Raw genomic sequence first — 21,495 nt, forward strand, 5'->3', positions numbered from 1 at the left:
ACACAGCCTTTTGACAAGGGGAGTAGTAACACCCATTTGTTAATGTCTGGACAAAAAGGAAGTGTTAACGATAGTTACAGGGCGGTGGTGGAGAAGGGGGGCCCAACTTTGGGTAACAGCCCAGGGCCTATGGTCTACTTAATCCGCTACTGCCTATGCGGGATTTCCTCTCCAATGTGCATACACTGACACTATTTTAGAGAATTGCATTAAATTCAATTCTCATATAATTTTACTAAATCTAGACCAGGAAAACTTCTGAGAAAATAAATTGACTGTAACTTCAATGCAGGTTGTCAAAAGGAAGTTTTCCTGTAAGTCTGTAGCCTATGCTGTATAAACAAATTTTAAAAGCTGCGATAGTAGGGGGGGGGCGGAGCTTGCCGAGCAAGGTGATGGACGTGTAATCCCGGCGCTCCACACTACATCCACCGATTCCTCAGGATATTGCCCACTTTTTGCGGCTAAAATGGTGAAGACAGGTCGGGACAAGTCTAAGGAACATGCAGGTACCCCCAGATCCCATAAACAGTCGTCCGACATGGACAAATACTTCGGCAAAAAGATGCCGCCTGCAGAGAGCAGATCCAAGATGGCGCCGACATCTTCCCGCTGTGAACAGGGAGAGGATTCAGATAGCTCATGTGCGCCTTCAGACTCGGCGGGGGATGCAGACTCTGTACCGATATCTAGGGCTTATCTAAAGAAAACACTGCTCCAGGCACTTATGCCTGTGATGAAAGACTTATCAGACATCAAAACCGATATGCATCACATTGGCCATAGAGTAATGGCGCTGGAGGAAGCTCACATTTCTACTGCTAAATTTGGTGCTTCAGTTCACCAGGAGCTTTCTGCTCATCACATGCACTTGAATAATCTCTATCTTCACATGGAAGATCAGGAAAACCGTAGTAGACGGAGGAATGTTCGCCTTCGGGGTATTCCCGAGTCAATTGACCATGATGCCTTACCTGCTGTGGTGGACTCTATTTTTCGCTCATTAGTAGGTCCCGAGCTGGCTTTGGATATCACAGTAGAAAGGGTACATCGAGCCCTTCGTCCCAGGCCTGGGGCTGGTGAACCTCCACGTGACGTCATCTGTGGGATTTTGAGCTATGTTCACACGGCGGCCATTTTAAGAGCTGCAAGAGATGCTCCGGAAGTAGTGTATGAAGGGACTAAGATCTTACTCTTCCAAGACCTGGCTGCGAGCACATTGGCCAAACGCCGCATTCTGAAGCCGGTTACAGAGGCGCTACGTGCTAAGAAACTACCTGTTCGTTGGCTTTATCCATTCGGCCTTGCTACGATGAAAGATGGCCGGCAGATCACCATCCGCACACCTGGAGATCTGAATACTGCATGGAAAAAGCTGGGGATAGAGCCTATGGAGATTCCGTCCTGGATGCCGGTGTCGCTAGATTTGGGAATGCCTTCAGTGCAAGAACCGTGGCAACCTACTCCCAAGCCCAAGTCTCCGAGAGGCAAGAAGACGCGTATGGCAGAGGACACTTGAATGATGTCTTAAAGTGATTTAGTTTAAATTTCTTCACAGAAATGTTGGGATTGTTTGTATATGTTGGGCATTATATTTTACTCAGGTAAACCCAATACACTGTGGCAAATTCACCGTGATAAGGGGGAGGAAGGTGTATCATGGTTCTATTAGGGGGTTGGAAGCGATTGTTATATCATGGGTAAAGTTGGCCATGACTTATACTCCCTATATATATCTGTATTTCTCTCAACTCTCCAATATAATCACGCGGTGATTCAATTTAGTATTAATATGTGAATCAGTATTCGGTTTATGTCTTACGAGTTATGAAGAATTAGTGCAATGTTTTGTACAAAATGGCAACTTTCTTCTCCCCCCCACCCCTCTGGCAGGGGATCTGTTGGATGCTTAGTTGCATCATGATAGCACCTCCTATTTCCGGGATGATACGGAGGTTTCCTTTTGATACCATTCCTTATTGTTTTGTTGTTATTCGTTTTATTGTTGATTGGGTCTTATCTCCCTGGTGGTGGCACTTAACAAACGTACCTGCAGTCAAGATGGTTCTAATTGTAAAATATCATGGGTAGACTACGTATTTGCTCCTTCAATGTGAAGGGGTTGAACTCTCCTCAAAAGAGATCTCGTATTTTTAATTCCTTAAAGTTTAATACTCCGGATGTCTTAATGCTGCAAGAAACTCATTTCCGGCCTACACATATTCCAAACTTATCTACACAATCATATACACAATGGTTTCATAGCACTTACTCTTCCAAATCGAGGGGGGTTTCTATTGCTATACACAAAGACACTCCTTTTAAAGTAGAAGCTTCTTTGCTAGATCCTATGGGAAGGTTTGTTTTCTTGAAGGGACACATCTCCAACACAAAGTTTACGATAGCAGCTGTATATGCACCTAATGTTGGACAATTAACGTGGTTGCGCAAAACTCTTTGTTCTCTTAAAACGTTTAGCGAGGGATATCTTGTTTTTGGGGGAGATCTTAATGTATCTTTGGACTCTGCTCTGGATTCCACCTCTTCTAGTACGAGGTTTTCCATACCTGCTTTGCGTCGCCTTAAACTTATCCTGTCACAACTAGGGTTAGTAGATGCCTGGCGTGTTAAGAATCCGTCCTTAAAAGACTTTACTTTTTACTCTACAACACACGAGACTTATCATAGAATTGACTATATATTCATTCCTATGGTCCTTGTTCCCTCGTTACTTCAAGCAGATATAGGAAGTATTACGGTCTCGGACCATGCTCCGATATCGCTTTCCTTAGAATTGCTTAATTTACCTCGTAAGGAATGGACCTGGAGATTGAACGATACCATTATTGCAAACAAAGAGCATAGTCAAGCACTTGCCCTAAAAATAGAAGAATTCTATGGCTTTAATGATACTCCGCAAATCTCCAGACCAATTCTCTGGGAAACGCAAAAAGCCTTTATGAGGGGAGAGCTTATTGCCCTGTCCTCACGTGTTAAAAAACAAAGAAATGCTCAAATTCTAGACTTACTCCATAAGATAACTCAAATGGAATTATCACATAAAAATTCTAACTCGTCTGAGGATTATAGGGAATTAAGTCAGTTACGTCAGGAACTTAAGGACCATATGAATGTAAAAGCGGCTAGGGCTTTTTTGGCTGCTCAAAGTCACATGTATCTTCATGGAGACAAAGGCTCCAAATTGATGACCCGTCTGATCCGACAAAAACAGTCCAAAACATTTATTGAGACCATAAAAGATGACAAAGGGGCAAGGGTGAATACCACTCCGCTTATAGCAAAGACCTTTCAATCCTTTTACTCTTCACTGTATAATTTGGGAAACCCGGTGGGGAACTTGGGGTTGACACCACAGGAGAAGACTAACAAAATAAGGAGTTTTTTAGATTCTATCTCGGTACCTGGCCTCTCTGAGTTGGACTGTGGAGAGCTCCTGGCGCCTATCACTAAAGAGGAGGTTGAGAAAGTGTTGCATTCAATACCGTCTGGGAAAAGCCCGGGGCCGGATGGTCTACCTATTTCGTACTATAAAAAATTTAGTCAGCAATTAATACCGAAGTTTGTGGAAGTATGTAATTCTCTGATGAAGGGTGCTTCATTACCTAAGCAAGCATTGGAAGCTTTTATAACTATTCTTCCTAAAGAGGGGAAGGATCTAGAATGCTGTGGGAGCTATAGGCCTATCTCGCTCTTGAATTGTGATGTGAAGTGGTGGGCTAAAATTCTGTCTCTTCGCATTCAGCCAATATTGCCGAAACTAATAAATGAAGAACAGGTGGGATTTGTGAAGGGTCGGGAAGGTAGGCACAATGTGAGCAGGGTATTGCATGCTATATGTCAAATAAGGCGCCGGGGGCACTCTATGGTTCTCCTTGGTACTGACGCAGAGAAGGCGTTTGATAGGGTCTGTTGGGAGTACATGAGAGCTGCTTTATTTAAATTTAATTTTCCTCCTGTGTTTATTGATGCCATATTTTCTCTATATACCTCCCCATCTGCTAGAATTCAAGTGAACGGTTCTTTGTCAGATTATTTTTCTATTACAAATGGAACACGTCAAGGTTGCCCCTTGTCCCCGTCTCTGTTCTGTATGGTGATGGAGACATTACTTGCGAAATTACGACAGACCGTTGGGATTGAAGGATTGAAGATAGGGAGTTATACTCATAAACTGGCAGCCTTTGCAGATGATTTGCTATTGATGATTACAAATCCACTTGAGGCCTTTCCAAAAATAATAGACGTCTTTAATGAATTTGGAGAGATATCTAACTTTAAGATTAATTATGATAAGTCGGAGGCCTTGGGCATTAATGTACCGGTTGGTCAGCTCTTGGTTCTGAAATCTATGTCGCCCTTTAAATGGCCTTTGCAGGCTATTAAATACTTGGGGATAATGATTTCAGCTGATGTATCCCAGCTTTTCGTACTTAATTTTAAACCCCTCCTCTCCAAGATTCATAGATATATATCCCAATTGAACATACCTTATGTCTCTTGGATAGGACGGAAAAATTTATTGGCGACTTATGTGCTCCCACAGATCCTGTATATGCTGCAAAGTCTGCCTATTGAGCTGCCAAATAGCTTTTTCAACAGTTTCAGGAGTCTTTTTGTTAAGTTCTTGTGGAAGGAGAAGCATCCCAGGTTGGCTTATCGGCTACTTACTCTTAAAAAAACACAAGGAGGGATGGCATTGCCTGACTTAAAGACATACTATGAAGCGGTCCAGTTGTCTCGATGGTCACAATTAGCTAATTTGTCTATAGGGGCTCTTCATCTGGATATGGAAAGAGCGCTCCTCTCGGAGGACTTAGCTCATTTGTTGTGGGTGAAATTACCATTACCTCCACCAAAGGTATTGGTTAGTGTACTGACTAGGGGAATGCTTAAAGTTTGTCAGAAATCGGGTGCTTTGGCCATGTCTAGTGGAAATCTTTCTTCATTGGCTCCATTGGCGGTTCTACCACATTATGTAAATAAAACGCAAAATATGAGTTCTTCAATGTGGCAGACACTTAAAAATTACAAAGTAGCGGAGATATTAGATGCAGCAGTTCTACCTGAATTGGATGTTCTTAGGACAAGACTTAGGGGAAATGATCCGAATCCTTCTCTTCATAAGGTTAAGGTTCCCTTTCTACATCAACTTAATTTTAAATCAGTATGTCGTAAATTTTTGTCAGCTAATCTAAGCTTATATCCGGACCCTACGTGGCTTGAAAATTATTCTCTCTTACCCAATACCCCGACTAAGCCTCTGTCTAAGATACATTCTGGTCTCCTCCTACAACGAGCTCCATCTAAACCACATTTCATTAGAGAGTGGGAAGTCGAGCTGGGCTCTATTTTCTCGCAAATGGAGATTGATCTGATACTCTCTCACTCTCACGGGTTCTCTAGATGTGTGAGGTACCAGGAAAATTCGTACAAATTGGTAACAAGATGGTATAGGACACCTGCTTATCTTTATAGAATACATCTAGTTAGCACGGACGTTTGTTGGAGATGTGGCCTGGAGACAGGGACGCTTGCACACATATGGTGGTCTTGTCCTAAAATTAAGAATTTCTGGAAGGAGGTGGAAATAGTTATAGGCAAGATAACAGGAAATAATATCCGGTTAACCCCGGAGTTGGTTCTGTTGTGGTTACCAGTGAAAGATTTTACGCCTTCGAAAAAGAATTTGATAACTTTTCTGGTGGCCACTGCAAAACTTCTAATTCCCTTGTATTGGAGGAAAACAGATCCCCCTACGATAGAGGTCTGGTGGTCTAAAATGCATCAACTATATAGACTTGAGGAGTTGGTAGGCTGGAATACTTTCACAAGGGACAGCTTTCTTAAGACATGGCAACCATGGAAGCAATACCTAGAGAATTTACCCAGAAACAACCCCAGAAGTCCTGTTTTGCTTAGGTAAATTAATATATGGGGATTACGGGATGAATAATTTCTATACCATGATACTGGATTTATTTTGACGGACGAGACCAGGGACGCAGCAAGATGCTGACATTCCACAATTTTTCCACCACCAGGGAGACTGTATGTTTTTGTACTGTATCTATCCTTTTATGTAATATTATTTTCTTTCCTTTATTTTGTGTTTTTGTGAGCACACAGTAGGTTACTGATATTTGATGTGTAATGCATGTCTCTGTTTTTCTTTCACATTATATTTCATGAAGATATGTCGGGAATTATCCCTTTCGCTCAGAGACAATTTTTCTTAAGATACTTGAATTTATGTAACCTGCTACATTGTAAGAATGTTATTACGATGGATGTAAGGACTGTTTTATATGGTTGTTTTCTATGTTATTATCCTTAATAAAAGAGAATTTATAAAAAAAAAAAAAGCTGCGATAATTTGTTGACAGTCTCTCCAAGGTTTTAGCACCTGCAAAAAAGCTCAATTCATTCTGCAGAAAACATGTACATCTTTATCTCATGTCTGCTCTAATACTTCCTTCTTCTTTTATTAGTGTACAAACACACACACACACACACACACACAGCGTGTTCAGGGCGGATACGCTGCATCAAGATACGCAGCATATCCACCTTGATCACTGCAGGGAATGTCGTCTGAAAAATCACACCACATCGTGGTGCGTTTTTCCGTCGGGATTTCCGCTGCGTAAAGCAGAGGCGGAAACATTAAAAAAAACATTCATACCTACCCCCCCCTCTTCTCTGCGCATTGTCCGGCCTCCTGGGATGACGTTGCAGGCCATGTGACCGCTGCAGACTGTTATTGGCTGCAGCGGTCACATGGGATAAAAGGTCATTCCAGGAGGCCGGACTGGAGAGGAAGCAGGGACCTCTGGGTAAGTATAATTTTATTTTTCTTTCATCTCTTACAAAAAATGTAAAGTAAAGTATCTTTACATTACAAATTTAAATTAAAAACCCATGTCACATATAGATAGAACATTTCAAAAGGGTGGCGTCTTCATTCTCAAAAATAAAAACAAATGTTATACACTTCTCCACACTCATCTGATAATCCAGAACACTTGAAAATCCCACCCCCATCAGGAGCTATAGATACCTGATTAATACCACAATAAAAATATTTTTTTTATTACAATTCTGGCATAAAATTAACAACGTTCAGATAATTTTCACCTCCTTCCCAAGTAAATTTGTAAAGACTCATAGTCTCTTACACAATACCTCATATTGAGTGGAGACTACAGCACAGCATACCCAGTGCCATATTTACCGTTCTGGAAATATCTACACAGAAAAACCTCCAAATTTAGATTACTGTCATACACATTTAATCTGGATTACTTATTGGGGTCTCCTACATATTTGTAGATCTCCTGGAACCAAATTCATTAATTCAAAACAAAACAAAATTGTACGTGATCAGTCTCATCACTACTCCCCCTTTTTGGACTCTGCGAAAGTAATGTAGCAGGGTTCAAAACTACATATCTCAACATAATAAGGTTAGGCACTCTGTCTGGGGGGTACTCGTTTTGGCCCCCTGTAATACACAATAGCCTGAAAAAAAACTTCCTCCTGACAAAACAGCATGTTCTTTTAGATAACTTGCAACCATTTACTTTTAAAACCTCATACATTTTAAAAAATTACATTTAGTCAGTACTATAGCACTTCTTATGCATATGTAAAAACAAAAATAACAACAATCATTCTTTATCCAATAAAACAGAAAATAATATATCTGCTAATATTAATTACTGAAAACGAATAAACTATATGTGGGAGTAGGGAACAGTAGGGGTACATACATCTTCAAGACCCCGTGTCTCAAAATATCTGTATTTTAATTCATTTGAATTAAAGAGGCTCTGTCACCAGATTTTGCAACCCCTATCTGCTATTGCAGCAGATCGGCGCTGCAATGTAGATTACAGTAACGTTTTTATTTTTAAAAAACGAGCATTTTTGGCCAAGTTATGATCATTTTTGTATTTATGCAAATGAGGCTTGCAAAAGTACATCTGGGCGTGTTGAAAAGTAAAAGTACAACTGGGCGTGTATTATGTGCGTACATCGGGGCGTTTTTACTTATTTTACTAGCTGGGCGTTCTGATGAGAAGTATCATCCACTTCTCTTCAGAACGCCCAGCTTCTGGCAGTGCAGACACAGCCGTGTTCTCGAGAGATCACGCTGTGACGTCACTCACAGGTCCTGCATCGTGTCAGACGAGCGAGGACACATCGGCACCAGAGGCTACAGATGATTCTGCAGCAGCATCGGCGTTTGCAGGTAAGTCGATGTGAGTGACGACACAGCGTGATCTCTCGAGTTAGTGTAGTATTTGCTGCACTGTTGTAACAGCAGGCAGCTGAGTGGACTTGAATTGGCCCTACACTAACTATATGAGCAATTATAATATTGGCCACATGCACACCTAGCGTTATTGCTGCTTTAATGGTAGGCAGTTATCATAGCTCAAGAATTGAAAATAGTGTTATACTAAGTGGTTTCACTTAGTGTTATGTTGAGTGATTTCAATGTCACTGATGTTCCATTGTGGTGCACACATCGTTGTACTCTGAATGAAAAAATTCATTGGTGCTAACAATTGGCCGGAGCTGTCTCTGTTCAGCTCGCAATAGACCACGATATACAATACGGCTGACAGCTGTCAGCTGCTCTAGTGCGCTACACCACTTCACTTGCAGCGTGTCCCGCTGCTCAACATTGAACAGTCGGGGCATCTCTCTCACCTCCCGCCACGATATGGTCTGACGGCTGGTGACTTAATGTACAGCCCTCCCGGGGTTATAATTCATTTCACCCACGGGCTTAGACCACAGGCGAGGTGTAGGGAGGCTGTGGGGTCTCGGTATTCGAACCCTCACCGCCCCACTCATTAACTCAGCCCACACACTGAGCTCACTGAGCGGACCTATTTCCAAACCGCTCTAATATAAGACACGACCCAGAGAACAGCTGCAAATCGCCGCCTCTGGGTTCACAACTAGCGGTGATAGCAACACACATCATAGCCGCTCTCTACCTTGCTGCTCTTTGGGCAGACAGCGGCGTGAAGGTGCGTTTGTATTCACAACTGCCTATTAGAAACGCAGTAACAACGCTAGATGTGCATGTGGCTGAGATCAAACTTTCTCATCTAGTCATTGTAGGGCCAACTTTGAGTTCACTCAGCTTTCAACAGCGCAGCAATAATTACATGAGCCTACCTTCCAGCATAGCTCAATTTTCTTAGCTGACACACTGTTAAAATTGATACTAGGACTCCACTTTATACCATCTGGAGCCACAATAATAAAAATAATAAAAAAGAATAAATAATAATGAAGAAAAACTTTTTAAACATTTTTTTCATTCAGAGTACAACGATGTGTGCACCACAATGGAACATCAGTGACAGTGAAATCACTCGACATAACACTAAGTGAAACCACTTAGTATAACACTATTTTCAATTCTTGAGCTATGATAACTGCCTACCATTAAAGCAGCAATAACGCTAGGTGTGCATGTGGCCAATATTATAATTGCTCATATAGTTAGTGTAGGGCCAATTCAAGTCCACTCAGCTGCCTGCTGTTACAACAGTGCAGCAAATACTACACGAGCCCACCTTTCTAGCACGGCCTAGTTTTCTAGCTGACACACTGTTCAAATTGTAATTTTGACTCCATTTCGTCTCATCTGGAGCTACATTCCTTATTTACAGTTCAGTGATACGTGTACCACAATGGAATATTAGCGATAGTGAAATCACTCAATATTACACTTTCTGAAATCACTCAACATAACATCAATTTTTCAGGCCAAGGGTATGTGAGTTTGGGGGTCACTCACACATACCAGCTTGCACCAATGGACTTTTAACACATTTTAATGCAAATCATTAAAAGTTATTTATTAATTCAACTTTAGACCATATCTTCCCTCTTTCCCCCTTCCTGATTAAACTTATTTCTTTAAGGGCCTCGGGTGTGCGCCAATACCAATGTCCTTCACTGTAATTTGTATAGGTAGTTATACTACTACGACACATGTGGGTCATTCTTTGCTTTGAACACAGATTGTTATGTTACAACGGTATTCATTTCCAGCGGTCTGATATTAATACAGACTGACTGACTTGGATGTTATACTACATCAAAAGTCCATGCCAGATTATCAAATGCGTGCTAGAAATCAGTCTGTACTGATCCCCACCTTATGCCAGTCTGAAAATGCATACAACTTGTTGTTATTAAGGACCCTTACACATAATATTACAAGCTGGCAGTGTGTGCTAAAAGTGTATCAATGATTATTCAAAACAACATTCAAAGTTTTCCCTATAGAACTGGGTAATTGTACATACACCCTTATCACACATCTTACATGCACTTTCATATATATTCATTTGACTACTACAATCCTGACAAAGAACCTGATTATTACAGAATCCCTTTTAGTTGTTATAGCATTTTCCTTCCCCTCTTTGTCACAATAATCTTTGGCTGTACATCACACTACGGGGCTTCCCCTGTTGCTCTGCTCTCCAAGTTCTCCATTATCAGGATTTAACCGCAGAAGTAGTTGTGGTACTAAAAGTACTACAGGATATTACCTACGTATATCCAACCAACCTTTGTCACCTACGGACAGATTCTGCCACCTACGGGCAGTTTGTAGTACCTTTCTGTCACCTTCGGACAGATTGTGTCACCTACGGACACAGTACCACGCCGAGTCAGGCGTCCCCGGCACTCGACTATCGTAGAGCAAGCAGGCAACAGGATAACATTCCCCTTTGATCCTTAACAGTTTCCACACAACAGCCAAATAATAAATACAATTTTCAACAGACCTATAACAATTCACAGTTCATTGCAGGTTCACTACACAGCATTCGGCTTCCTCATCTTACACAGACAGATGTACGCCATGAATTCACACTACCTCTGCACAAGTTTCTCTCTTTTTTTCCTCACGTCATCACATTCTACAGGAGGGGTCACGCACTCACTCCTTACATCTTCTGTTCTCACAATCTTAACAATCCCAATGTTCAATGCCGGCAAAAATTATCTCATAGATTCACACATCTGTACAACAACTCAAGATAACGTACGTATCTGCAATCATTCATCACACTAAAAGCTTTCAACATATCTGCTGGATAAATACTGCGTTTCAGGAGATGTGACATCATGACCGCTAAGTCCGGCCTCGGCAATGAATGTGTGAACCATGTTTGTAAGAATAAGCTTCTTACTTACCGGCCGGTTTTTGATATTCACTGATACAAATGCCGTCAGGCCTCCAGCGACAGTGTATCAGATGAGCACCAAAAACTGTTAACGCAGTCATGGGCCAAAATATATTAGACTGAAATTTGTAATGGCTAATAGAAGTCTATGGGCCCATAATTTACGGGCCGTAATTATGGCCCGTGATTACGGGCGTTTTTACGTTCGTGTGCATGGGGCCTTACAGAATTTTTTATTAGAAACAAATTTTGGCAAAAAAAATTAAAGTATTTGCAAATTACCTCTACTTGCTTTAATTCCTGTGAAAAGCCTAATGGGTTAAGAAATCTTCTGAATGGTGTTATGAATACTTAGAGGGGTGCTTTTATAAAAGGGGCTGATTAATGTAAACTTTCTAATATATAAGGCCCTCAAGTCACTTCAGAACTGAACTGGTACCTGAAAAAATGGCCTTTTGAAATTTTGTTGAAAATGTGAGAAATTTGTAACATCCTAGAAAAATAAAAGGATGTTCAAAGAATTATGCAAACATAAAGTAGACATATGGGAAATGTTAACTAATAACTGTTTTGTGTGATATTACTATCTGTTTTACAAACAAATACATTTAAATTTAGAAAAATGCAAATCTTAAAATTTTGGTGTTTATCGCAAATAGATCTTGAGTTTATCTTCCAAATTTTTTCACTACCATAAAGTACAATATGTCACAAGAAAACAGTCTCAGAATCACTTGGATAGGTAAAAGCATTTTCAAGTTATTACCACATAAATTAACACATGTCAGATTTGAAAAAAATCGTCTGGGTCCACGAGCCCAAAACAGGCTGTGTCCTGAAAGGGTTAATAAACCTCTTATTTAACTGGAATATTTTGGAGTGCCACAATTTCTTAATTTGGTGTTTTCTTTGGACCCTGGATCAAGGTCAGGTTCACTGGCACCCTTTTGCGATTTCTTTTGATGTGCTGCTTTCCTTCCTGTAGACTGTATATATATTAGGGTATGTTCACACGATGAGAGGCATTTACGTGTGAAAAGACAGACTGTTAACAGCTGCCTCGTTTCACACGTAAATGCTCCTCCTCGCATTTTGCGAGCCGTATGAGACGCTCGTAAATCTTGAGCTGTGCTTCATTGAGTTCAATGAAGAACAGCTCAAATTACGTGGCAAAGAAGTGCCCTGCACTTCTTTGCCGAGGCAGTCCATTTACGCGTCGTCGTTTGACAGCTGTCAAACGACGACGCGTAAATTACAGGTCGTCTGCACAATACGTCGGCAAACCCATTCAAATGAATGGGCAGATGTTTGCCGACGTATTGTAGCCCTATTTTCAGGCGTAAAACTAGGCATAATACGCCTCGTTTACGCCTGAAAATAGGTCGTGTGAACCCAGCCTGACAGTCTCGGGTACTGTATGTGATACTTAATGAGGGAAAGGAGCAAGTACAGCCCAGATACTCAGCAAAAATAAGAAGAGAAAAAGAACACTGAATGAATTTACAAATGTGGGTTATATTCAATATTAACATTAACAGCTGCCTACAGAGGGACTGAGATTTTTGTTCTGTAACAATACTTAGGCTGGATTCACACGAGCACATTACATCCGTAATGGACGGAACGTATTTTGGCTGCAAGTCCCAGACCGAACACACTGCAGGGAGCCGGGCTCCTAGCATTATACTTATGTACGATGCTAGGAGTCCCTGCCTCTCCATGGAACTACTGTCCCGTACTGAAAAATGATTACAGTACGGGACAGTTGTCTGACAGCGAGGCAGGGACTCCTAGCATCGTACATAACTATGATGCTAGGAGCCTGGCTCCCTGCAGTGTGTTCGGTCCGGGACTTGCGGCCGAAATACGTTCCGTCCATTACGGACGTAATGTGCTCGTGTGAATCCAGCCTTATACTTGTATCAGAAAAACAGAGCTTCGATTCTATAGAGATATACAATAGTATGAAATTCATCAAAAAAAACCGAAAAAAATATTCTAGTGTTGGATCCCAGCTTTATTTGCACACCTTTTCACAGAATAACTCAGCTGCTTGGCAAAAAGAGACTTTATTTTAACCCATTCTCGCTTTGGCAACTTTTGACCTCCCTGACAGAGCCTTATTTTTCAAATCTGATGTGTCACCTTACTTGGTAATAACTTTGTAATGCTTTTACCTATCCAAGCGATTCTGAAATTATTTTCTCGTGACATATTGGACTTTATGTTAGTGAAAAAATGTAGTCGATAAATTCAATATTTTTTGTGAAAAACACCAAAATGAAGAGAAAATTAGCAAAAATGAGCACTTTTCTAAATTTGAATGTATCTTCTTGTAAAACAGATAGTAACACCACACAAAAGAGTTACTAGTTAACATTTACCATATGTTTACTTTATGTTTTCATTGTTTTTTGAACATCCTTTTATTTTTCTAGGTAAGGCTTAGAACTTTAACAGCAATTTCTCACATTTGCAAGAATTTTTTTTCATGGACCAGTTCGGTTCTGAAGTGGTTTTGAGGGCCCTATATATTAGAAATCCCACATAAATCATTCTATTTTAAAAACTGCACCCCTTAAAGTATTCAAAACAGCATTTAGAAAGTTTCTTAACCCTTTAGGCGTTTCACAAGAATTAAAGAAAAGTAAAGATGGAACTTACAAAATTATTATTTTTTTTGCAGAAATTCATATTTAATTTTTTTTTTTCTGTAACACAGAAAGTTTTACAAGAGAGACACATCTCAATATTCATTGCCCAGATTAGGCAGTTTTTAGAAATATCCCACATGTTGCCCTAGTGTGCTAATGGACTGAAGAACAGACCTCAGAAGCAAAGGAGCACATAGATTTTGGGCCCTTCTTTTTATTAGAATATATTTTAGGCACCGTGTTAGGTATGAAGAGGTCTTGTGATGCAAAATCAAAGGAAACACACCAAAAAAGACCCAATTTTGGAAACTACACCCCAACAAGAAATGCATCTAGGGTTGTAGTGAGCATTTTTAACCAAAAGGTGTTTCATAGATTTGATTAGAATTTGGATGTGAAAATAAAATAATTTTATTTTTTCCAATATGTATTTTTATCTGGAAAAAAATCTATTTCCACAAGGAAAAAAGAAGAAAGAGCCACCAACATTTCTAAAGCAACTTCTACAGAGTATGTAAATACCCGATATGTGGTCATAAACTGCTGTTTGGGCACATGGCAGAGCTTAGAAGTGAAGGAACGCCATTTTGCTTTTGGAGCGCAGATTTTGCTGGATTGGTATCTCGTCACCATGTCGCATTTGCAAAGCCCCTGAAGGGACCAAGACAGTGGAAACTACCCAAAAGTGACTCCATTTAGAAAACTACACCCCTTGAGGAATTAATCTAGGGGTGTAGTGAGCAACCCCACGGGTGTTTCATAGTTTTTATTAGAACAGGGCAGTGAAAATAAAAAAATATTTTGCTGGATTGGTTTCTGGGAGCTATGTCGCAATTGCAAAGCCCCTGTGGGACCAAAACAGTGGAAACCCCCCAATAGTGACCCCATTTTGGTAACTAAACCCCTCAAGGTATTCAACTAGTGGTGTAGTGAGAATGGTAACCCCGCATGTGTTTTACAGAAATTTTCCATAAATGATTGCTCTGTGGATGGTGCAAGGTAAAAATTTAAATTTTTCCCCAGATATGCCATTTCAGTGGCAAATATGTCGTGCCAAGCTTGTGCCACTGGAGACACACATCCCAAAAATTGTTAAAAGAGTTCTCCCTTTTTTGGCGATGCCATATATGTGGAAGTAAAAAGCTGTTTGGCACGCTGTAGGGCTCAGAAGGGAGGGAGTGGCATTTGGCTTTTGGAGCGTGGATTTTGCTTGGTAGTAGTTTTGTTTGGAGTTGTACTGATATTTTAGTTTATAATGTGGGGGTACATGTAAGCTGGGCAGAGTACATCATGGGCATGATCAGGTAATATAATAATGGGGTAAAAAAAATTATAAAATAATCCATAGATATTTGTTACACTGTGAAGCAATCCTTTCTGCACAGGCCGGTGTTGCACTGATAAATGGTGTCATTTCTTATCCCCCTTTTGGTCCACCTTTGCAGTCTGGGGAATTTTGCTGGGAAGGTGTTGTCCTGGTATAATACGGGCACCCTCACTTCCAGCAGATTTGGGCACTAACCTTCATGGTTCCCTAATTTTTGGGCCTTGATAAATCACTGCTTGAAATAGAAGAAATATTCCCCTCTGGCCTGCACAACTGCATAATTTTTCTTTCCTAGCTTTTTGGAGCCTTAACTTATTTTATATTTTCATAGACGTAGTGGCATGAGGGCTGTTTTTTTGTGAGACGAGCTGTCATTTTTATTGGTACCAATTTGAGGTACATGCGACTTTTTGATCACTTTTTATCCTTTTTTTCTGGGAGGCAAGGTGACCAAACAACAGCAATTCTGGCATAGTTTTTTTTACACAGCCTTCACCACGCATTATAAATAACATGTTAACTTTATTCTGCGGGCCAGTACGATTCCGGAGATACCAAATTTATAGCACTTTTTTTATTTTGTACAACTTTTTGCACAATAAAATTACTTTTGTAAAAAGAATGGTTTTTCACAAAGTGCTTTTTAGTTTTTTTTACGGCGTTCACTGCATGGGATAGAAAACATAATATTTTTATAGTTCAGGCCGTTATAGGCACAGCAATACCAAATATGTATTGTTTCTTTTTTAAAATAATAAATTACTTGATAAGGGAAAAAGGGCAATTGTGTTTTATTTTATTATTTTTGACAACTTTTATTTTATCTTTTTTTTAGTCCCACTAGTGGACTTGCAGTTCCAACTGTTTGATTGCTGTTCTAATACATTGTGCTACCTGTGTAGTGGAGTGTATTAGAACTATCAGTCGTTCACAGACAGCAAGCCGATTAGGCTCCGCGTTCGGACGGGGCCTTATCGGCTTCCGTAATGGCAGACCAAGAGGCCATTGTTATACCTCCTGTTGACATAGTAGCAGTCGGCAGCCCTGCAGGACTGCCGATTTCCTCCAAACCACAAAGATGCAGCGATCGCTGCATCTAAGGGGTTAATGGCAGGAATCGGAGATAGCTCCGGTTACTGCCGTTACACCAGGGTGTCCACTGTAACATACAGCGGACATCCACTACTAATGATGCCGTCTAAACTTCTGAGCCAGATGTCGAGCCGATGCCATCTTGCCATTGGTACTGGGAGCTTTTTAGGCCCCGCCTCTGAGCAAGGCATCGGAGGCTTCCGTAGCTGGCAGACCGGAAGGCCAGCATTAGGCCTCCGGTTGACTCTGCAGCCACCGGCAAGCCAGCGATCCCGTTGCTGGGGTGCCGGTGACTAAAAACCCCTCAAATGGTGCGATCCCTTTATTGAGTGCAGCATCTAAGGGGTTAATTGGCCAGATCATAGGCTAGCTCTGGTCTTAGCCGTTACAGTAGGGTGTCAGCTGTAACATACAGCTGGCAGCTGGCGGTGATGGTGCGGGCTCAGCTCCTGAATCCGCACTATCGTGCAATGTAATGGTACTGTGCTTTGTGGGAAACCCTGCCCGACAGCGCCGTATATATATAGGCGGATATCGGGAAGGGGTTAAAAAGAAAAAAATGTTCATAACTCCAACAGCAAAAGATTATAACAGTATAGTAAACACGTTTGAGATTGTTCAGTGAAAACTAAAGTTCCCAGAGCGCAAAAAACTACTAAATAGTGAAGGTGTAGAGCAGCAGGGCTAGCAGAATAGATTTGAGACATAATTTATGCCATCCTAAAGGGAAAGATGCACTATAATTTATGCCAATTTTTTGGCCAAAAAGCAGAGACAAATCAGGGCCATGGTGGCCACGCTCCTTCAGCTAAGCCACACTAACTGTTTTAGAAAAGAGGTGGAGAGGCATAAAAAAAAACAAAAGGCGCAACATTTTTGCACCAAAAGCAAGTCTTTGTGCAAATTTTGACTATTCTACACCAGGGCGTAGATGGCTTCATAAATTCCTCCATTGTCTGTTGACTTTTCTTCTCACTGATGTTTCTAGGTTGCAGCAACAGGTAGCTAGATATAACACCTGCTTGTACAGCAAATCTCCTGTTTGGTCAGAGCTATGACATCACTAGCAATTTGTAGTAGTTCCTCTGCTCGCCCTCTCCTCAACTGACCCTTTTAGTCCCGAGAAATCAGGGATGCACGTGTTTTAAGCTGTAGTACTATTGCACCTAAGCAGAATAAACATGCTTTTGTTTCAGTTGGATTCCCTTTGCTTCCATTCGCTAGGATGGAAACCTAGCGAACGGAGGCGAACGGAGTGCAACTGAAACAAATGAATTACCATTGAAATCAATGGTAATTCAAACGGAAGCCTAAACTTAGCCTAAACTATTTGAGTATTATATTAATGAATTGTCTAATATAATTAATAAAGTGGTTCCAAGAGTTTAGCTTCACTTTAATTTGGACTAATTTTGGCCACATATGTTCTGTATAAATTGAATTGGGATTGGGGTCTGTATAATCATCATCAAAAAGAGTTAGGAGATTTACATTGTACTGAAAGATGTGACACTCAGGAGCTTTTTACTTTGGGGAAATTACACTTTAGAGGTGACCTAATTAATTTCCACAAATAGATTAGAATGAATTTAACAGGTCGGTTTAAAAAACTATGGATCAAGGACTGTATCAGTAACTAGAGGTCATGTAATATATCTGAAAGAAAATACTAAAGATTTTACTGGAAACTTTTAGTGTTTTTGTCTCTGTGAAGACTGTTGGAGTGGAGTGTTGTTTGAAACATGAACAAAAAATGTTGTTGCTTCCTGGCTTGTAAGTGTACCAAATGCTCAATAACTAGTAAATAACTGAACTTATTAGTAGTTGCGGAATGTATTTTACCTTATAGATGTATTAAGTGTAACTAAACGTTCAACAAACTTCTGACATGTCAGAAGTTTGGATTGGTGGAGGTCCGAGCACTGAGACTCCCCCGATCTCTAAAATTAAGCGGCAATAGGGCTTGTGCTCAGTGCTCGGACCCCCACCAATCAAAACTTTTGACATGTCACTATGACATGTCAGAAGTTTGTTGAATGTTTAGTTACCCTGTAAGGTTAGCTCTAGTTGCTTTTGAAATCAGTGGGAATTGTGTCGCCAAATACACTCCTTACAACCTTATTGTGCACCCACGGAGGGAGCAACCTAAAGGCCCAAAAGTACCCCTGCTGCCAAACCAAGCCTCATTGGCTCTGGGTCACGTCCCCCAATCAGGTTCAGCACCACAGCAACAGATACCACCACACAGCACCACAACCAGTGAACATATCAAATAAGTTCACATTTCCATGCGCTGTCAGTGGCAAACTCCGGTGTCGCTGTGAGGTTTCACGGTGGCAGTGGCCGCCGTGTGGCACTGCAACTAATAGAGTAGGGACCCACTTTTAAGAGGTCACTGTGAAGTAGCAAGTGGGCTTATACAATTTGATTAAATTGTTAACAAAGAACCGCATGTTCACGTTTATAAATTTTGCTTAGAGAACTATAGATAAATGTATATATAGTGGACGTACGGTTCATGTCTTTTTCTACAGTAATAGAAGATCTTTTTGTTGCATGTCATTTTATTGAAGATGGGCCATTCACTAAGTCAAGTTTTTTTCACATTTTGAAACATATAATCCTTTTAATATTTGGGTGGGGGGGTAGAGATTAGCCCCCAAAAAACGTCACAAACAATGAGTTGTTTTTTCTTGATTATTTTTAAACAATATCGCCAAATGGCCCTTATTTTGATTTTGATGTTAATTTCTTTGTGTGATTACTGTTAACTTTATATTACGCTTCTAGGCTTGATTCATTTACTCAGATCTGATCATCTTGTGACAAATATGGTGTGCTTACATTTACATTGTGGTATTGTGTCTCCTTCTGACATTCAATACATTGATTATAAAATAATTATTCATCTACAAAATGAATTGTTGTGTTCTGTGTGTTATATCTGCATGCAATTGTCATTCAGGCAGTTCTCGCTTTCTACAATTTTTGGACTTGATTTCAGTTTACTATGACTTGCTTTTCTGCCGTTTCATCTTACTCTTTATAAAAACATTGTGTATATACTGTATATACAGTATATTAAATATATATAGTTGTATGCAACTGCCCTCTTAACAGTTATGGATTTGTTTCAAATTTTTGGTACAAACCCTGCACAAAAAAATCTGCAACATTATCAAATTCAATACATTTTAATGGGATTTTACAAAACCACATTCTTCTGTGGCATAAAAAAATCATACAGATTTTAGGGCATGCTCTGGATTTTCAAATTTACAGTACCCTATATATGTTGTAGATTTCAAGGCATGGATTCAATATTTTGAAATGTAAACCGTGAAACCCATGGCAAATACACAGGCAAATTCAAATGTAGCACATGCAGATTTTGCCATGGATTCTTTGCAGATTTGCTGACAAATTTTCAGACAAGTCTGAATGTGGCCTTAGATGGGGTGAGTATAATTTGTGCTCTTGCAAAAGTTTTTTCCAGGTTTTCTCTGTTCCATAGTTTAAAAACACTATTACTGAATAAAGTCCCCATATTGCTGAAGTTGTAAGACTGAACTGCTTTGAAAAGCATAGTTAACTATAAAAAAAACACCTTATTTTTGCGCAGTATATATATATTTTAAGATAATACTTATTTAACTGTATAGGTATCCAGTTGCACACTTTAGAGGCATACATTCAGTGGGAATTTTGTCAAACTCCTGCCGAACATGGTGTGCACCTAGCCTAAAATGTGGGCTTTGGTAGATTAGAATATATTATTCTAGTAAGAGTATGGATCGAAAAGCACCCAAGCACCCAGTATTTCAAACAACTATTAAAAAAGCCAATCAATACCACTACTTATTTTTATTAGATACATCCTCTCGCTGAAGAAGTTTAAGCTCATGAACAATTACTAATATTTCTAACTTTTATACACGAGTTATTGGTCTTGCCCACAAGGCACATTGTTTGAGTTTTCAGATGTGCAAGATTCTGGATAATTATTATACATGAAAAGAAGAGATCGATATCAAGCAAACAATTTAAGCTCCAGCACTGTAAATATGATTTCCATGCCCCAGCGTTTTTTTTAAATCCTTTTCAAGTACAGAATAAACCACAGCAGGAAATCAATACAGGTGAGCCAACCAAGTCCCTGGAGGCAAAGGTATATTGTAAGGGAAAGCGGTTATGCAGGGTTCTATTATTGTGTGTAGCACTTGGATTTCATTGATCATTTTGCAGTTAAAAAGTCTTTATGCTTACAGTTAAACTGTCAAGAGTTTCTCATCACGATGACTGCTATGTTTTGTGTTCTGTGCTTTTTTATGAAGTCACTAAAACTAAAGTCTATAAATGATAAAGTTAAATTAAGCAAGGGGTGATTTTGAGAATGTACAAGTCCAAATTTACTTTTCCATTTAGATAAAAAGCACTAACCATACCAGTTCTCAGCCCCAGACCAATGAAAGGTTCTCAATCTTATTGTGCCAGACCAAACTGGACATCATAAGAATTTCCAAATATCATTGATGTGTGACAATTATTTACTCACTGAGTTTAAAATAGACAGTTCAATCTTTACAAAACCACATATAGGTAGACTATACCTATTCTAAACTATTTCAGGGCTTTTCAAGGCATATTAATGATGTTTTTTATTGATGATAGGTGATATCTAAAGCATCATACGCTTTAAATGTTCAGTAAAATGTCCAGGAATTTCTTACTACAGCCTTGCCTAGCCTTGCATCTTGACTTTTCAATTTCAGTTTTTATAGCGTTTTTAATACTTTTTAATTTGTGCATAGGTTCAGATAGCACCAGATACGTGGAAGGGTGAGGTTTTGCACGGATAGGGGCCCAACCCAAACATAAATATAAAAGAGTATCCGGCACACCAATTTTGAAACAAAGGTATTTTTTTATTTTTTATTGACGTTTCGGTCTAGGTGACCTTCATCAGGCACTGAGCCGTGCTGGGAAACTGTATTGACGAGCGCTAGTGGTGCTGATAGCGGCTGGCCGCTGTATCATGGCGCTCATGATACAGCGGCCAGCCGCTATCAGCACCACTAGCGCTCGTCAATTCAGTTTCCCAGCACGGCTCAGTGCCCGATGAAGGTCACCTAGACCGAAACGTCAATAAAAAAATACCTTTGTTTCAAAATTGGTG

Source organism: Rhinoderma darwinii, chromosome 3, assembly GCF_050947455.1.
Source record: "Rhinoderma darwinii isolate aRhiDar2 chromosome 3, aRhiDar2.hap1, whole genome shotgun sequence".
NCBI classification, from domain to species: Eukaryota; Metazoa; Chordata; class Amphibia; order Anura; family Rhinodermatidae; genus Rhinoderma; species Rhinoderma darwinii.